At 33.0% G+C, this 21160-nt stretch overlaps 1 protein-coding gene across 11 annotated transcripts in view; it reads left to right on the top strand.

Annotated features, from left to right (window-relative positions):
- Heph (polypyrimidine tract-binding protein 1 heph) overlaps positions 1-21160 on the top strand; it is a 166498-nt gene that overhangs the window by 7235 nt on the left and 138103 nt on the right. For 6 of the 11 annotated variants that reach the window (XM_074241073.1, XM_074241074.1, XM_074241063.1 and 3 more), the window contains exons 3-4: positions 7483-7507; positions 20197-20272. The gene's annotated coding sequence lies outside the window, so the exon portion shown is untranslated. The remainder of the gene's footprint in view (positions 1-7482; positions 7508-20196; positions 20273-21160) is intronic. The other 5 variants (XM_074241064.1, XM_074241068.1, XM_074241075.1 and 2 more) reach the window with 2 other exon arrangements.

The following is a 21160-nucleotide window of genomic DNA, read 5'->3' on the forward strand; positions in this document are numbered from 1 at the left end:
TGTGGATTTTATAAAGGATAAAGAACTCTAGGGGGAAGGCTTTAAATGTTTCCTGTGTTCCTCTCGGGTCCTTGTCTAAAAAGTTTATTCCGGATGTTTAGTCATTTTACGTAACTTCTGTAATTTTTTTATTCGGTCGTTGATTGGTCGACTGAGATAATCGCGGGATTTTTGAAAGAATGAGGACGAGCTAGGCGAGCATGATTTATCTAGTCATATATAAATTATACATCTGTTAAAGCTTTCGTTTATTAGTGCACAGATAGAATTTTACGGCTACTAATATCGGTATTATTATTTTTTTCCGAGCGTGAATTATTTTTGATATATATGAATAAATGTTTCAAAATTTACTGACCGAATTTTGATTGAAAAATAATTTTGTTTAAAGCCCTGCTCTTTATATTATAAAATAATTTATCTGCAAAGTTTCTGAGGTTTAATAAGTAAGAGGATTAATGAATTTTTACTGTTATTTTGATCACTTTTATTGCCTGGATAATTTATGTAATAGATTCTACAATAATATTTGAACTGTGGTTTTGTTATAATAAACCAGCATATATATATATAATAATTATAGGGAGGTATAATTACATTTGAGGTAAACCAATTGTTTTTGTCAATTATAGCCGGTGGCAAAGGTAAATTTGAATGTGCAGTTGTTGAATATAGACCACCTAACGACTAACAACGCCTGTAGGGCCGCAAAATTGATGATCTTTGAGGATGGGCCGCGTGGCAATTCGATCGATCAAATCAACAGTTACAGTTGCTTTCGGCGGTGGGTTTAATGAGTCTGTAAATGTTTATTGACCAAGATCAAACGGAATACCACGTGATCGTTTCACCAAGCATTGTATTTCTCCAATTTCATGATAATTACGTTTTGTTGATTTGGTCAATAATTAATCTTTCAAAAATTTTATTGTTTCTTTTGTTACTCATTACTCATTATATAAGTAGATATGCTCGATTTTTTATAGCTACAGTAGTACTTTTGTTGCTGACAATAAGATTCAATTATTTCTCTAATGTTAGTCAATTAATTACAGCTTATTTATTTTTTCTTATCAATCAAATTAAAGAAAAAAAAAATTTGACAATATTTTTTTTATAAAAAAATATAGAAAATATTTATATTAAAAAATGTTTTCTTGAAATAAGTTTTTAAAATAAAAAAAAAAAAAAAAATTATTTTAAATACAGAAAAAATTGTCAATTTTCTTACGGAAAAATTAATCGAATTTTTATTTAAAGTAATTTTTTTAATTAAAATAAAACACATAAATTTTTGATCAAGAATGCAACTCAAAAAAACTTGGAGACACCAAAGAGTCCGATATTTTCATTTTACCGATAAAATAGTAGACATTGTGCATAATAAAAGTGAATACCAATGTATGTGTCGGGGATATTGAATATATAACTGCATATCATCATCTATATCACGGGAAATAGTGAAAATAAAAGTACGCCGGCGTGTGTCAGAGTGCGTGTACGTCGGTGGAGTGTATATAGCAGTTCTATGCACAGAATCATATCGAAAAAATGTGCTGGAGCAGACTGACAGACAGATACACAGTGAGATATGGTATGGTAGGAACATACGTACATTCAATGGATGAAGCACAGAGGGTAGAGGATAGAGGAAAGAGGATGTAGGATGTATATTGTGTATAGACGTACTCCGGTACAGAGAGTATAGAGAAAAGCAACGAGCGAATCCGCAACATCCTCGTAGGAAGCCTCGGGCTAGTCTGTACCTGACGTACTTATGGTGCACTTGCAAATCCCGTGATGCGCGTCTTTCGCCTGAAGCTTCTCATACTCCTCCGTACCGCCGTACCATCATGTCTATGCTTATGCTCTACTATGCTATCCTTTTCATTTATGTTATCCTTTTTTTTTTTATTTTTGTATTATTATTTTTATTTTTACTTTGGATTTTTTACCACACGCACTACGGAAACTTTTCCTTTAGCTTGTCTCATTTAACGTCACCAGCATATATTATCCTTCGGCATACATATTTTTGATTTAACTCTAATAGAGTTATTATCTTCTGTTTGTATTTTTTTTTTTTTTTTTTTTTTTAATATTAGTTTCTTATTATGAGCAAAGGGAAATTTGTTTAATGTTATAATCAAAAGTGCTTTTGATAACCAATTCCGAGTAATTTTCTTTATAATAATAATTATAATAAGAAATAATAATGATTTTATTTTGCCTAGGGCTTTTTGACTTGATACTTAAAAAATTAGTTGAGCTATTTTATTAAAATTTAATAATTTAGTATCATAATTATGGCATACAAGTTTTGTTTGTCCTAAAAAAAAAAAAAAAAAAAAAAAAAAAAATTATTATCATCATTTGTGTAAATAAATAATAAAAACTCAGTGTATGTATATAAAAAAATTTTCCGCCGGAAGGCATACGCGAACTTTATTATATTTCATTTTTTCATAAGCGTTTCGCTATTATGAAATTAATTAACGTACTGCCAAAGGATATTTTCATTCGATATATTTTGATTACGTACACAATAGAAATAATAAACGAGATATTTCGTAGAATAATATCATGATGCAAGTATTGTATGGATTGTTAAATTTATTATGGATCTCAAATTATTGATAACAATGAAACAAGAAATATATGACAAACAATTCGCCATATTGTTTTAAAATTTTTACAGAAAAGTAATAACGTTACTGTATTTATCAGACAATGATCAATTAAAATTCATATTACTAACTAGAGCCTATTATTTTACGTAACGAAGGATCAATTAGAGATAGACAAATGGGAGGTAAAAATACGAAAACAAAAACGATTTCAGGATCAAATTTTCCATCGTATATTTTTCACAATGTACCTAAATCTATCATACCCTCAAAATCCCTATATTCGAATCGTGATTTTTCATTTTATTTTTACCCGGATTTTGTCTTTCATTCTTTATATACTTTTTTTATTTTATTATTATTATTATTATTATTATTATTATTATTGTTATTATTGTTACTATCATTATTATTTTATTACCATTTTTTTTATCTTCGTAACTCCCCAACTCTTCGTAGTTGGTGTCCTCTACTCCGTCACTCTGTATCTATTCGCTCAGTCTTCTCCAGTGGGTGGCGGTTGGTTGTTAATTTGCATTCGCGATAAAAAAGTTGAGCTCGAGTCATTAACGAGATAACCGGGCTTGGGGTACGTCAACGACACAGACTGGAGACTACTGTGAGACGAGAACTAGGCAACATTTAATTTTAAACTCGAATATTGACAAATCAAATTGTATCCGATAAAAAGTTATAATCGTTTATACAGGTTTCCCCGCGAGACCTATATATTTATTAAATTATTATTAAGCCAAAAGTAGTCAGCTGGCTTCCTTATTTCTTTTCAGAAAACATATTTTTATCATAATTATCTTCATCTTCAATTTCAACTTAAACTTAAACTTCAATTTAAACATCTATTCCAGCTCAAACTTATATTTCAATTTCAACAGCTTCTATTCAAATCTTTGAGCTCATTTATCACCAAGCTGTACTATAAACATACAATTTACTATTTCATGTGCAATCAATACACTGATAAAAGGATTTGTTCAATTTTAACGAGCATTTTTTCATTTTAAATATCAATAAGAAAAAAATATCCAAGTAATGACTTATTGAAATATCTCAAATATTTCTTCTTATAAGAAAATATAAAAGTGATTGACTAGAACTTTAAAAGTGAATATCAACTTTCTATTTTTGAAAATAATTAATTTCTAAAGCAAAAATAAAAATTTTGAAAACTTTAATAAACATCCGAAGTAATAATAGAGATAAATGAGTAATCAATTGTTCGTGACGATATTAGTTCATTATAGATCGCATAGGTCTTGTAACTAGTGGTGCATGAGTGCATTAGATCGGTGGTCAAGCATCCAAGCGAACTAACCGGGTATATAACCTTGCCCGGCAGGTGCTTAATAACCGGCTAATTGAACTGTTGGAGATATTGGGAACAACGCAATGTAACGTTGTCTGTATACTCGACAGTACCACCAAAAGCAACTACATCACCAGCAGCAGCAACAGCAACAAGAACAACCAGTGTTGCACGCTATCCTATCCTCTGGTAGTCTATGCAACCGAGCTCTTGATCAATCATCACTACTTACAATGACATGCCTCAAAATTGTTTCACTGGGATTAGTAAACATGTTGCATTAGCTATTCATTCAACATAATGTATGTACACATAACATCTGATATCGCTTACTCATCAGTATTAATTAAACACAGATCCTATGGATTCTTCCCTTTTAATCACTCTATTTACGAGGTATCAATATCCTCGATACTCTCCAGGTTCTTGTTTTGACTCACCATTAATATTTAAGCGTAATCGTAACTCTTCATCAACTAACTCTCGTGATTAGTGTAGATTGAAGTTTAGGACCGGCAGGGAAGCTATTTATAATTAGAACACGCTTTCTGGGTCAGTGTTGATCTTTTGAAACAAGTCATTTGCTTGAAGAGCAATCAAAAATTTTAATTGAATTTATTTATTTTCGAAATCAAATGTAAAGGAAGAATTCTTTTGTGTTTTTATAGATGATAAAATATTATTTTGAAGTTTTAATATAATTTTATTAAAACTTTTCATGAAATGTAACTTCAATGTAAACTTCGTGTTTTACAACCGTTCGAATGGTTCATATTTGATTACAGAAGCACAAATGTAGAGCTTGATCTCCGAATTGGCATCATACCATATACAAAAGACATGAGTCACTATTAATAGTAATTATTACGACAATTTAACGATTCTCGTGCAGTAAAACAGACACTGAGTAGTAAATATTTGATAGTTTAACTAGTGTAAGGTAATGTCGAGTAACGCTGAGGATTTGTTCAATGTACTGATTAAACTACTATTATATCTCTTTCGCAGTTTACACTTTGCTTGAGCAGGGTGTAATATTAAGTTGGGTTATTTCTCGTGGAAAATGTTATTGGCAGCGCAGTGAAACTAAGCTAGATGTAATGTCTTGTCTACATATATCTATATTTACATTGTATTGATGTAGTTTAAGGAGAATGAGATATTCGAGTTGTGCTGAAGGAAGAGGTACAGAAGTATTCACGTGGTGTGTATCAAGCATGATTCGGATACCACGGTTATAACTTGAAAGCATCCCTCCGGCCGTTAAGCCTCATCGTGTACCTTCCTCTTCTCACCTACCCTTTTGTACAAAGCTTACCACCTATCCGTCTTCCTACCGTCAACCCTTTTAAACCATCCGCATCCTCTTGGTCCTTTCCTCCGTCTCATCTTCCTCGTTGTCTCTGCTCATACTTCGCGTACTGTTGTTGTCATTGTATGCATGCTCACTTACACTATACACAGTAACATGACATTACTTAAACCTCGTATCGTCATCGGAGCTCGTTATCGTTATCATAACCAGACAGTCAACTTACGGCTGTGTTATGTTGTAATTTATTATTTCTTTTTTTTTCGGGCTGTCATTTTTTTTAGATTGTCGTTAGGTGATAAATATTGTTAGGTGATTTATTTATTTGTTCGCGGTTATGCATGTTTAGAAATTTTATTATTATTGTCGTGATTTAAGATTACTTGATTTATAAAAATTTATTTTTTCAATACTCAAAATTTTTTAATATTTTGGCTTTTTTAAACAAATAAATTAGTACAGAAAAAAAATTTTTTTTTTTGCAATAATTTATTTGGTAAGAAAAATTCAAAAAATTGTCAGATGTTAGTAAAAAAAAATAATTTATTGCATAAAAATAAATAAAAATTAACACAAAAATTTTCGGTTGAAGAAAATGTGGGTTCAATATAAAATAAAAGTACATTTTCCTGGGCGTAAATACAAGGTTTTATAGAGTTCTCGAAATGACTTTTCATCGAGTAAAATATGTTTTATGTTTCACGTATATATGTATAAATGTAGAAATGTAGAAGTACGTGTGTATGTATGTGTATTATATTATATAATAGTATAGTAAGGGGAAGGGAGATAGGTAGATATAGATGGACATTAAAATCTTATCAACATGAATATAGTTGGAATTGTGAGAGCATGTGATATTTATAGGACAACTGGAAAGAGACCCGCCGACATGTCCGCTGCGAAAGTGCATCCAGGAATACTGTATTTCACATCTCTATCATATTTTATTATTAACATTTTCCATACAAAAGGGAATTATTGTCTCCATTCTAGTGTATCCAATAATTATTAAACATGCTTATAAAAAAATAAAAACCAGTTAATAAATAAATGCTCAATAAAAATTTTCTTGTTCCATCATTTCTACCTCAAGAAATTTTCGAGTTAAAAAAACCAAAAGTAATAGAATAATTATCGTGATATTTTAAAATTAAATCAATTAGAGACTTTCGGTGAAATTATAAAAATAAAAGTTTAAAATTTCCATTAAACTCAATAGTTACTTTATTACACCGCAAAATAAATAGAAGAAGCTTTAGTGTGATTTGTAACTCAATCTCGTAGATTACTCGGATTCTATAAATAAAATAATATACTCAGAGATACTATCTATATTAAAAAATTCCAGTTTAATACAGAGTACACACAGGGAACTAAAGTTGCGATAAAAAGTTACAAGTTGTTGAAAAGAATAAAGAAATAAAGTGATGAAAATAAAGTAAATATAAATATAAATGCAGAGTATTATGTTATATAGGAAGCGATTCGAGCAAGCGCAAGTTTGCTGTAGCTGTACTGTGGATTTTGTTGTCGCAAAATGCGTCGAAATGCCGAGTAAATCGAAGAGCTCTGGGGTGAGACAATTTTGGTGAATACAACGCGTTAGAATATTCATACTTCAGTATTTATATCTATATAGATCTTGTTCCATTGCTGGAGGGTATACACATGCATAGTATAGTATAGTATGGACTGGTTGATATTGAGGGTGGGAAGGGGGAAGGATTCACGAATGCCCGGACGATATTAATATTCACGATAAAACGCGCGAGCGAGCATGTCCCATGCGATTCTACAATTCAGCGATTCCGCAGCTCGTGCTATTGGGAGGCTAGCACGCTTGAGTGACTTTCCGTGACTCTTGGCGCTGGTGAAAACTCTGTAGTATTAGTCTCTTGTTCTTTAAAGCTCTTTCTTTATTCTATCACTCTGTATTACTAAGCTCAATTCTCTCTTTCTCTCATACAATTTTTTATCTCTTATTTTGTTTTTTTGTTACTGCTACTGTTATTATTATTATTATTATTATTATTATTATTATTATTTTTATTGAACATACCGCTTCACTTGTTACACCTGTGTTTATATTTTAAAGACGATTATATATAAATCTATTACTATGTTGTATGCCTTTAAGATGATATTATTTTTCATGATATGTATATACTTAATACTATACTCTCTCTAACTTTTCTATTTTCTTTTTCACTTTACAGAAATACTCTGCACAGCGGGCATAAGGTACGATGGCCAGTCGCACTACTGGTTTTTTTTTCTTCTTTTTTTTATTTTAACTTTTTATTCTACTTCACTATATTTTTTAAATGATCTTTTTTTCTCTATCTCCATCTGTTTTTTTAATCTATTAAATTTATTTTCTATGCGATAATAATTTTGCATACCGAATTTATCTCTAAATATTTACTCTATTAAAATCTATTTTTTGTGCTTTTTCTCTCTCTTGCTTTCGTATTCAAAATTTCAAGCTTTTATACTAAAATTATAAATAAAATTAATAATACCCGCGTAGGATTAAAAATTTTAAGATTATCGAGAATATTTAATAAACTAAGTAAGACGAAAAGTTTAAGAATAAAATTCAAGCTCGGTAGCTTTTATAAATTTTTTTAAAACTTCATCTTTCATCACAGCAACTTCACTACGTAAGTAAATTATTAAATATTTTATAATCACAAATTTAAAATACACATTTTTATCTCTTTAATTTAAACGCTTATTAATATAAGTACAGAACTGAATAACTAAACACAGAAAGTGATATTCTGATGGTCAGCAGGGGAGTTTGTAAACGGTAGTTGCGACCAGACTTAAAACTTTGACCTCAACTGATGAGGGAACCCTAAAGAAAGGGATAGTTTACCAAGGCCCCTGGTATGTATACATCCTAGACCTATGTTTTGGAAGGAAAGGAGCTACACCAGATAAGAGAGAGCAGCCGATAGCGATAGGTATAAAGGAGGTAAACCGATACTGCATGTCGGTATTAGCTCGCGGGCACTCTGATCCCGTTTTTTTCTCCGGGTATCCTGGGGAGATCCTTTCGCGAAACATCAAGACCAAACGGATATTCGGATATCCGCTTGCGGCGTCGAATCCCACGGAATCTGAAATTCAAATGGTACGACTACCGTCTGCCTTGTTTTGTAGTAATGCTCTGTAGAATAAATATAGAACATATGAAGTACTATTGCAGGCTAGACTGCTGTATATATAATATACTTATGTATATACGGATGTATATGTGATGTACATATGTGTCTAACATTCATCACTATCACTTACACTGGCGAGAAATACCGAGTGAGTGATCGTAGTCAACTATGGCTACGGCTATGCTACTTTACCGGGAGATCCAGCGAGAATGATGCCAGGTCAGAGTTAACGGCATTGGTGTTGATTCTGCACCCACATACGGGCATATTCCACAAGGACATGTGAGGACGAAACGTCGGCGGGAATGAGCGAAGGTACTTTAAATATGCAGAGTAAAATACGGTTCAAAGGACGAGCAGTAGAACGCGAGAAAAGCTGGGCAGGACGTATACAAGTAAAGCGATGTATGCGCGCCAACCCGACCACGTTTCGGGGCTTTCGCGGCTAATCCGAAGAGCTTGATCCCTTCACGCTTTGCACAAGGAATATCGTAACAAACGTTTGCCCGACTACCAGCTACTAGCTATATATTGGCTATATCGTGTGGGTGGTACATAAGTGCAATACATACCCGTTATGTGTTGTTTTATGTGCGATTTTCCGAGTCGGCTAAGCACGTTTCTGATCTGCTTTAAAAATGCCGGACACACTCGCCCTTTCACCTTTTTTCATCTGGGTATGATCCGAAGTGCAAAGACTTCACTCAGTAATTAATTTTCACGACTGACAAAAAAATTAAAAAATTGAAGGCTTTAAATAAAGTAAAATAATAATCGGATAAATTAATTTTATCATGTCAAAGACGAGGTACTTTTCTTTGTACGCTTTATCTGCAGAAAAGTGCAATGCCAACAGGGAGCTGTTTTAACATTTATTAAAAAGCTACCGAGATGAAATATATTTTTGTTTTCTTGTAGTTTATGTAATACTCTAATTAAATATATTTCATTTACAGTTATTTCAAATAGAGCGGGAGTTTTTTTTGATTTTAATTTTTTTAAAGTCGTAAAATGCTATTGAATTTACAAAAAATTAGAAAAGTCGTAAAAATATAAATAATTTTTAATCTATTAGAAAAAAAACTTAAACTGTTTTCAAAAGTAGCAACAAAAATTATTTTAATAGAATTAGTGTTATCTATTATTATTTGTAGACTTTGACGGCGTCTGTGCGAAGGTTGGTACTAGTATAGCAAAGACTTGTATTCGCCGGTTTCAATTAACATGAATAGAAACAAAAGGTATAACTTCAGTAGTTGTGTTTACGCCAGCGAATGTGAATGTTTAGATAATGTACAGTGTAGTGCAGTACATAAGGGTATAGAATGATCTGCGGATAGATAGATGGATGAATATGTGTGTGTGATGTGTCGGTCTGTATGGGATCTGCAGTCTAAGAGCCGGCGCTTCCAATCGGACGAGGTAGGACGACAGGACCTGCCGCAAGAGGGTAGATGCGAGCAGGATAGTAAAACGTGTTCCGGTTGGAGTCTCGAGGTTGCACGCTCGGACAATTTGGGTCAGATCGAAGCTTTCAGGGATGATCCTCAATAGACAACAATAGTCATTAGAGCATCGAACGTACGCCAATGATGATCGGTTCGCCGGACAAACTCCCGTTGATCTGCATTTCGACAAAGACGTAGTCGCTCTCAGCTTTCCTATATAACCCCGTTGACGTTGCTGTTACTGCTGCTTCTGTGATTATATACCGATCATATGTGTCTACTCTATACATATGTCTACTACCCGGTATATATTTGAGCGCTGTCCTGTTCTGCAGCATCAAGATTACACACTTGATCATCATCATACACAAGGTTAAGTTTTCCGTATAATCCTCTTGATGATTCCCTCGGCTTATTGTGTATTGATAAGCTAATATTTAATTTATGTCCTCTTAGATATTTTGTACGTCGAATTTTCAATTTTTTCAATATTTTACTGTTATTTTTCATGATGAATAGTCTAAAATTTTTAGAAAGTCTAAAAAATCAATTACCACAGATGAAATAACAATTTTCATTGACCAAATAAATAGACATGATTACTGTCATAAATGTACTATAATTTCCACCAAACGCTAATACTTTTTTATTAGTTTAATATATAGTAAAATTTTCTACTTTTTCACTATCTATGAAGCCCAACTTAATATTATCGCTCGCGTTGTTTAATCTAAAAAATTATAATTTAAAATTTAAAATGAATTTATCCATTAATATTTTATAAGTTTTGTTTTAAATTAAATTACAGTACCGTCCCATGCATTATTATTTTATTAGCTTTTTTATTGCTGATGAAGGAGAAAAATGAAGTTGTTAAAAGTTAAATTTTTCTGTTTATGAATATTTCAAATATTCGCGGACTTGCGCGTTGCGAAATACGTAATAACTGCACCAGTGGTACTAGTACACTATTATACACACAGTACAGTCCAGTACAGTACAGTATATTACAATGACTGAAGCCGAGAAAGTGAGGGTGGTAGTACAGAGATACAGAGGAAGTAAAGTAGAATAAGTAAAAGTATAAGAAGACATCGAGTCTTGATGGGTGGGTTGCTCAGAGTTGGCTTGAAATTACCCTCATTTTATGCGGTAATGCTCACTCGTCTTTCTGAGCTCTTGTGTTTGTGCTGTGGGTGTAAGTGTACTACACACCAGCGCCTTTTAGGTTTTGCTGGATAGTACGACGAGCGATGCAGGTGTTGGTACAGGTGCAGGCGCACCGCTCGTGGATGAATCAAGATATATATAGATATCGCGTGGGTCTGCCTTGTACTGTATAATACCCAACTGTAAGAAAGTACAAGGAAGATGGAAAGATAAAGAGAGAAGAGTGACGTCGCTCTTGCGGAAAATGAAAGCCCTGGGTAAAGTAACCAGCACGGCGCGGGGAACCAGGAGAACGAACGACAGAGCTTAATAAGCTGCGAAGCTCAATTTTCTAGAGGCTCAAGGATAACCCTGGGCAAACGGGGGAATCCCTCGCAAGCAAGCAAGCACGGCTTTCAATCCGCAACCCGCCCACTGTACTCTCGGGTTTTCCCGCGCGACAAATTGTTCCGCCTCGAAGCGTCACAAAACCATTTCCAAACTTTCCGTTCTATATTTATCTCCTTCTTCCTCACTGTCAGATTTGTATGATGCGTGTACATTATACTGAACTCCATTGTATTATACGCCTGAAAATGATTGTCAAGATGATATTCATAATGATGATGATTGTCATTGTCATGATGATACCAGATAACATTTTATTTATGCAATTCCATTATTACAAAAGACGCGTTTTGTTGTAAGTAGTTTTGTCGGATCTGTGTTAATGTATTATATATTGTACTACATTATATTCTTATTTTTGTTATATATTACACACAAGAATATCTCTACTGTACTATACTGTGGATATTTTGGTCGACATATGGTATGATAATAGCTACGAGAGTAGTGTGTAAGTGATTTTTATCACGGACAAAAATTACTGGTGAAATGAACTCTTGACACGCAAGCATCAAACATACTCCCGCGATGATATGATGTCTGAGTCTATTATTTACGTGTGTTGTTGTGTGTACATATATATACGTGACGTAGGTATTCTTAACCCCGGACGGTTGTTTATGACGAAACGACTCTGCTACGATTGGTCGATAGGTCGTTAATACTCTGCTGCGTCGAATCCACATTGATCCACATGGACAAGTCACCGAATTTATTTTAATAAAAAATGTACATTCCATTTGCGCTTACTCATTTATTTTTTTGCAAGGGTAAATATTATTTGTCATTATTAAAAATAATTAAATTTGCAAACAAAATATTTACAAAAAAAAAATATTTTGATGGATCGATCTGTAAACAGCAGAGGAGATTTTGGTTTGTCCATTATAATCACGTAATCACTCACAACAATAAATTTGTTTTATAACACCCGCAATCCCATGTCTGTGATTACCAGGAGCACCGCAGAAAAGAGATGAGATAAAAATGAACGGGCAGTATTTACAATAGAACCCAACCAGTAATATCCAAAATAAAAAGAAGAATAACAAAAACAGTAACCGTTCCCTGACGCAGGATTCAACTCGGTGATTAATGCGATCTGTCCGAGAGATGTGGGAGACCTTATTGTTAGAGTGTCTCGACCTCGTTGCCTAATAGATACAAATGTAGATGCAAGCCTTGCGCTTTCTAACCGCGATATAATTACCTTTTAAGCCGGTGGATCTCGTTCCCGACGGAGCATTTATAATCTCCCGTTCTTCACAATATCCCCTTTACTTCTATTACTCTACTGTACACCACTCTACTCTTTACAAGCTACTCACCGACATAACACATAAGCTTTACTTCTATCTTCATCATTTTATTCATACAAAAGAGCTTTATTTTAACGGTAAATGAGAAAACAATTGAGTGATACGTCATGCTCAAAGTATATTAAAAGAATAATTATAAGAAAAAATACAAAAATTTGATTTTATATTAATGTTCAACAAAAAGCAAATTACAAAATATTTCTTTGCTCAGCTTTATAAATGAATTTAATTTTTTATTCAATTTACTCTGCTCTGATTATTATGTTTATTTGTTTTCGCTGTAATGCTTAAATGTAATTAATTCTCCGAGTAAATGTAAATTGTTTGGTGTGCAGACACAGATAGCACACAAGGGCACCAGTCGGTTCACAACACTAGAGAGTACAGGTAAAAGCGTAATATAAGCCAATACCAATATTCCGTTTTGGTGGAAAATTCCATTCCTCTCTACATCTACATCTGACTAATTCACCATGGGAATTATAATCAACCCACTTTGCTCGACGAGAAATGACAGAGGATTCTCGGTGTTCATTTACTCTTATATAAATATATATATATATATACACATATATTCACATCTATAGACATTCCTTTTGGCTATATTCAATCGGTCTTTCTGCTGAAATTTGAATCGTGAATGCACAAGTGAGATGAAAACTCATATATGCACACACGTACATTTATACGTACACAGCAAGTTTTGTTGGAAAAGTGTGTCGTCAAAGAGATATTAGCCTGTCTGGTATGATGCTCATAGAGAATATGTTATACTAGTATACTCTGCACTGTGCGATGCTTTGGGCTTTGATGTAAGCCCTCTGACCAAGGATTATATCCCAAGTATGTGCCACTGGTGCATTTGTGTCCTGCTACACCGTCATCGGCATGGATGTGCGTTGGAATACGTACAAGTGAGTGCCCACCAGGAGAAACCTAACCAAGTGAACTGACTAGAGATTATCTGTGTCCATATGAACTATGAACTTGTTTAAAATTTTATCTTCTCTGCTGAAAGTCACAAGAAAATGACCTCTACTCGGAGTTCATTTTTTGTCACTATACTCTGGATCATAGAGTTGATAGAAGTTTTAAATGTGTTATTAAAAGTTTTAAATGTGTAAAATACTAATTACAGGAATTGCTTTTTTAAATCAATTGTTTTGAATATTTTTATTTATAAAATTTCGGAAAAAAATAGAACATATTAGTTGTTGAGAAGGTTGTAAAAATTTATTTTTGATTTAATAATTTAAATTAATACCTTAGACAACTCGATTAATGCATTTTCAAAAAACCAACCAATGTATTTCTTGAAAAATTAAGAAAAAATTAAAATCGATACGGACATTTTATCTCAGCGTGTAAATTCCGAGTTATGACGTGATGTTTATGAATTTTTTCGGTTGATAAGCGTGAGAATGAGGAACAGCAAGGAAGGACTTTTGGGTTGATCAAGTGTCTATGCAATCAAGAGGAATTTTGACACAGTAGATTGGGAAACATCAGCCACAACATCAATAACTGCATTTAGATTTGTAGAATTACGTTTACCGAGTATTGGTGTCCACTGGGAGATTTCAAAGGGAATCCCTGAGCGTGTTAGAGAATAGCCGATGCGGAGGATAGAGAGTAGCGGGTAGAGAGGGTGATTCTATACCAGTCGCGTCTCGCGGCAGCTAGCTGGATGCTCTCAATCGCTGATACAGCATTACATTATATTACCTATACAATTCAGGACAATTCTATCCCCTTAGTCACTCACTCGCTCGCTCGGGATAAATCTACCATCCACCACCTATACCTATATATATATATATATATATATATATATATATATATATATATATATATATATATATATATATATATATATAGACAAAGAAGTATGTATAGATATAGAGAAGCACGCTAACGTCAGTCGTCAGTCGGATTACGTATACGCTTAACTTTGACATCAGTATTCTCAGGCTTCTGATGTTGCGACCAGCATATCATTAACATCATTGTGTGTCGTTGTCATCATTGTTGGCATCGTTGTACCTTACTCAGAGACGACAGACGACTATTGGTCAACCACAACGATCAAACACATGCATCACCGCTCATACCCCTAGGCCCCAGGCCGAGCACAGCCCAGCCCCGGTAATTTTCTTCGGTAATATTGTTTTGAAGGGTATGGTGCATGCTTGCAGGTTAAAGCTTGTGTGTATACGCCGCAGTGGTTTTAGAAGTCTGTGGTTATTTCGTGAGGCTTACAGCCCAGCCCGGGCATACGCCATCACGTCACGGGAGTATGTTAAATTCAATTAGACTTTTTGTGTTCATGTTGACTAATTAATTAGTTTTCTAGTTTATTTACTTATTATTTGATAACTTTTTAGCATCATTTAAAAGCAAGTCATTTATTTAATTAATAATATACGAGTATCGCAGTGGTCCTCGTGTTTTTCATCTGCCTTTAATTATGATATCGTTATTATCATATAATACATCTGTTCATGTAAATTAATTAAAAATAAAATTCTCAGAATTTAATGCTTTTTACAAACTCAAGTAGTACTTATAATTATTTGTTAAAATTTTTTTTTTAATTAGTCTTGATTTTAATAATTGAAAAAAAAATTATGAATTTTTTTTTAACTCAAAATCACTTCAAAAAAAAAAAAAGACAATAACAATAATTAAATACATGGAATTTTTTTTTAAAGTTCCTTAAAATATTATTTTATTTTATTTCATACTTATAAACATCTTGTGAGGATAAATGTTGAAAATAAATCAACCGTATTTGACAATTTTTATTCAAAAACAAATTTAACAATAATAATAATAATAATTGGTGATTAAATTAATGATGAATTGATCCATGAAAGTTGTACTGCGTAAAATCCAATGGATTATAAGCTACCGGTGGTTTAATATTGGAGATTGGGCGTACACTTTAGTGAAGAGTCCATCTACCAGCTAATAAAAAGTTTATCGATGCATTAGCCAGCAGTATATAGTATGTAGTATAAATAAAGTAGACTTGAATATTATATAGTTAGGTATTATTTAAACACCATCATCAACGCGGCGCCGGCACCCCCATAGAGAATACATCTCGTAATCCCCCGGCCAGGAGGTTAAATCCGTGGATTTGAATTTGTCGAGCGGGAGATGAAGCTTTACCTACATAATTTACTAGGTATGTGCCAACCTACGGACGCTTGCTCAGTGCTCTGCGTCGGAGGTTCACCGCCCGGCATTCTATAAGGGGTTATGATATGACTATACGACTCGACGTTGGATGTACCCAAGCTGGACCCAGTATCAGTGTTCTACACTGGCGCAACATTTACCTATTACATAACGTTAAACTACAACTATAATGTTACACTGTATACTGAATACTGTATATATGTGTGTAATTACACATACAGATGATATTGTGGCTCACACCACCTCATGAGACCACTCTAGGCTTGACGCCAAAACGCGAAAGCACCAGGAAATTCCGCGCAAACCCTCGGATTCCCCGCTATGCTCTCCACTGATGCTCCACCATCCCTCACCTCTGTCATTCTATTCCACTTCAATGATCACCCCGGCGATGATGCATTACATGTCCATCTAATTCTTCGTGTATGTATTTGATAATATATATTCTGATGTTATCATTACTAACTAACGAGAATGTATAATCTTTCATGAAATATTTTGTCGATGGTAAAATGTCGGTCGTCTATTTTCATCATTATAAATTATTAGAGACATTTGTATTAGGGGAGACCGAACCACGACAGGTCGAGTAATTAAGTAATTGTTTTTTATTATTGTATTGGCTCTTGGGTCCGTCCTCACAAATTAGGTATTATTTATGCATGATATTTACTTGTGCTTACATTTATTAGAAGGTCTTTAGTTTTTGATGAACTTATCGAATTTAATAATAGGATTACTAATTTTGTGTTAGTTAAAGGGACAGACACTTGAATATCTTTTAACAAATTAATTATGGAATTTTAAACAGAAAAAATTTGAAGAAATTGGAGGAAATTTTTTAAGAATATTCTTCAATACTAATTTAAGATTTAAATAAATAAATTAAGTACTAATTTTAGTGTTATAAAATTAATGTATAAATAAATGAAATAAAAATCAAGATTTATTGTAGTTATAAATCTTTAATAAAATATTTTCGACGTCAAAAGACGTATTTTGCTTTATGATATTTTCTAGTAGATCCTTTATATACGATGTTTTTTTTAATTCCAACTGAATGTGTACTTGGATGTCATCGTTTTTCATTTCTCTCGGAAATTTTTCCGTATTTAGAATACCTGAAGTAACCGGGATTTTATTTGATTTATTTTGACCTTTTTTTCTTGTGTACACTTGACGAGATACTGCTATGCGTTTGTAGTGTACACGGTGAAATGAAATAAATATAGTAAATAGAGAGAAATGAAGACGTAAAAGTAAACTTTTAAAATGAAACCAGTACACAAGAAATGAAGTGATAGAGAAGTTTATAAAGAATAGAGGAAATAGATGTTTGTGGCAGATGCGCTGACAGTAAAACATTCGATTTTCGTCTATTTTAGCTCTATTATTTTCCACACAGTCTTTACTACACACATATGTACCCTACGTACAGAGCTTTTGAAGATGATGCTTCTGTTCACAGTGGAGCCCATCCTCCAGCTGATATACGCATGCTTGAGTTTAAACAAATATTTGTTTGTTATTAGTAAAACTTGTATTTGGTCTTGGGTGTGTTTTTGCATCTGTGTCGTCAATTGTCAATTTAGATTTTTGTTATTTAATTGGTATTTATAACAGTGACAATAATAGCATAGCATACCAGTAGATTGAAAATACAAAAATTATATAGATATATATAAAATAAAATACTCAATGCAACAATTAACTCTTCTTCCGCATCGGCACTCTGGATATGTGACGATGCACGAAATACTGAATATAGGCGCGGGGCTTTACAGAGAGAGAGTTACGTGTGCAAGCCAGAGAGAGATAACTTAAAATCCCTCTGCTCGGTTTATGTATATATTTATATTTATATATGTATACATATATTCACATATATATATATAAATAAAAAGAGGTGTACGGTGCAGTACTGTTCAGGTTATTTTGTCTCGCTTTCTGCCACGCTCCATTCAATTCATGTAAATTTGAGCGTCGTACCGAAAAACTCGTCGGACCATTCGATCGCACAGACGCCTCGTTGTCCGGTGCAATTTTTGAACTACGAAAGATGTCAGAGGACAATCGATCTGATGTATGTATTCCAATTGATTGATTTTTTGTTGTTCTTTTGTAGGTTTGTAGTGAATTAATAAATTGTATTTTTTTTTTTTTTTTTTTTTTTTTTTATAATTACACTGTCAACTATTTTAGGAATAAAAATAAATTTTTTTTTAATTAAGCGACACATTTTCTTTCAAATTTAATGTTTTCATCAACCGGAATTATATTTTAACGTTGTTTATTATCGTGATTAGAGTACAAAAAATTATACTCGGGAGTCGACTTAATTTAAATATGTAAAAGTGTAACTCGGTTGCTTTGAGTGTAAGTTATAAAATTACAGAATAGGAAGCTTAAAGTTAAATGTATAATTAAATATGATAAAATTTATTATTTATTATAAATTGTTAGAGTATCCATTTAATATTTTTGTATGCAGAACAAAGAGTCAGGGTAAAAAAAGCTATAAGTGTATTTTTTACTGCCTTTGCCGCGGAGCAGCTGGCCTTAAATATACCGCAGCCATCAGAGGAAGTGTTTTTTTTTTTCAAAGCTACTTTTCACAAAGAGTTGAGAAACAAAAGATAAGTTACTTTAAAAAAAAAAAAAAAAAAAAAAAAACCCTTTTTTTGCTTTTAATTTCGTAATTCACTGGATCAGTAGTCACAAGATAATTTTTTATTCTCTGTAAGAACGCTCTTACCGTACTCATACTGTACCGGGAAAGTGTATTATAAATTATAAAAAACTCCGATAGAAAGAAAATGTTGAGTGAATTATTTAAAGTTAAAACTTCAATATTTTTCCGGGTTTCAATTTGGACAGTAATTTTAAATTTATAAATTTACGCCAGGCACCGAATATATATTTTTTTATTTCTTAACTTTCCGGAATGTCCCAAAGAAAAATCAGTTGAACTTGATCAATAATTAATTCAAAATATTCGATAAAAAAATTTTTTTTTATCGAGTATGTACGAATAAATAGTGAGGGGTCGCACCACGTGGGAATTTCTGGAGCTATTGGGATATCTACCTATACAATATGTATGTGTATATTATAATGTAACCCTCGCTGACTCGGGTCTCGGGTCTAGCATACCTTCACTCCTACACGCTCGCAGTGTAGGTTACCCAGGAGACTCTTATACTGGGGATGTTGTCGGCGGTTTCTAGGCCAAGAACCTCATTTCGCGATTAATCGAATTCTATCCGGTTATCGCATACATAACAACCATGTCGTTTATCGTTCTCATCCTCCTTGTTGTCGTAATCATTTTTATATTATTATTATTTTTTTTTATTATCCACTTTTGATTGGAAGTATTTAGCTGTATAATCATTTTAATCGTTTGAAAACAGATTTAATTTAAATCCCATGATTATTTCTTTTTAAATAACACAGTGCAATTTTTTTCTTAGATTTAAAATTAAAAGAAAAAAAATAAATTTTTAATTAAAATTTAATTTTTATTTCTTTTACAAACTATTTTTATTATTAAATCAAATCAGCAATAACACACGGCATTTATCATACATCATACATGAATTACAAACGTGTGCGTGTGTGTGTGTGTTCATAACTTGAAGATGGAAATGATTGAGGTGACGTTGAATTTGCAAGCTCCAGTCTATAACTTTGTGAAAGTCGTGTAGTTCGAAAGGGGACGAAAGCTCGACTTGCATTGTGACCTGTAACGAGGGGCAATTTTTACTGCCGCGAACAATATGTCGCATTAGCACATTGTGCGATTTATGCCCGGAGGCTACTATCATATACGATATGCAAACCCGTACAAGCCCGGTATCGTGTTCCCGTAATCGATGCTTGATTTCCATCTCGCTAAAGTACGGGAAATGCATCATGCTAGTTGCCTATCCAGTGAGCTACCCGCCAGCCTCCCTGCATACTGATTATTTACTTTTTTACCACCTATTTTCATTTTTTATTTATTACTACTAGCTTCACCCTCGTCTGCCACGTCGGTCCTCAATTTAGCTTTTTTCGAGACTGATAATAATTTTCGATGAACTGCAGATCCGCATTTCAAATTTAATCAGTAAAAAAACATCATTTTGACCAATATTATTTACAACAAAAATAATTTCAATATTCAATTTTTGGAAAAAAATTTATTCCAATTTTTACATTAAATTCTTTTGATATTTTAATTGTAGGTTTGAATTTTTCGAGAGATCCTTCAATTTTATTCGAAGTTACAGTAAACCTATTACGGATTTAAACACACGAAGGGTAAGTCATACAAAAGATACTTCAAACATTTTCCTTGAAATCAAAATTTTTAATTTTAACAAAATTAAATTTTACATGCAAACAAAAAATTATTTATCATTGCTAAAATTTTCTGTACATCTAAATTTTAATGAAATATTTTTAAATTCCATTCTGCATTAAGGAATTAACAAAACAGCATTGCTCTCGTGCTTTCAAAGGTAAAAAAAGTTTCTAAAATTCCGCGTATGTGCAAAATTATTTTCTGACTGACTGGATCAAAGCAAATGTAAATTTGCACCGCGATATAAAGTTTTGTTATTAACATTATACAGTAGCGCCGTCTGTTACATAGAATTAACAGTAATGAATGGAAGTTCCTCTTTGATTTTGTGGCGCGGAAAAATTGCAAATGTAAAATGTAAAGGGGTTTTAGAGTTATCGGACGAAAACAATTATTCGACTGCTAGATAAACACACTCTCACCTCATCAGTACAAAACTTATTTGTCTATGCAAATTGTCAATCAATGTGTGTTGCCCGGTTTACGTTTGCGACCGCAGCGTGCGCGTGAATGCAATCGAATAATGTCTCTCCAGGGGCCATTTTCACCGCATTCTCTACTCTATGCAGCGGCGTACTATTCTGGCACACTCTTGATGCAGCTTCAAACGACGACGCACATTCAAACAGCTACGCTGTCAGTTTATCTATTTTTATTATTTTTCTCTCCTCTCTTCTCTATTTTATTTTATTTCATTTTATTTATTTACTTTTTTAGTTTATTGGACGTTCTTTTTTTGGCTCCTTTTGCGTGCCCAGTATTTTTTTCTTTGTGTTTTCAACGAACAACACACAGGTCGTTCGATTGCAGTTTTTTCCCTACTGTACGCCTGCAAATTGCCCGAC

This window comes from Cotesia typhae, unplaced genomic scaffold, assembly GCF_013202065.1.
Source record: "Cotesia typhae breed Kobodo isofemale line unplaced genomic scaffold, CoteBio_Ctyphae contig_33, whole genome shotgun sequence".
NCBI classification, from domain to species: Eukaryota; Metazoa; Arthropoda; class Insecta; order Hymenoptera; family Braconidae; genus Cotesia; species Cotesia typhae.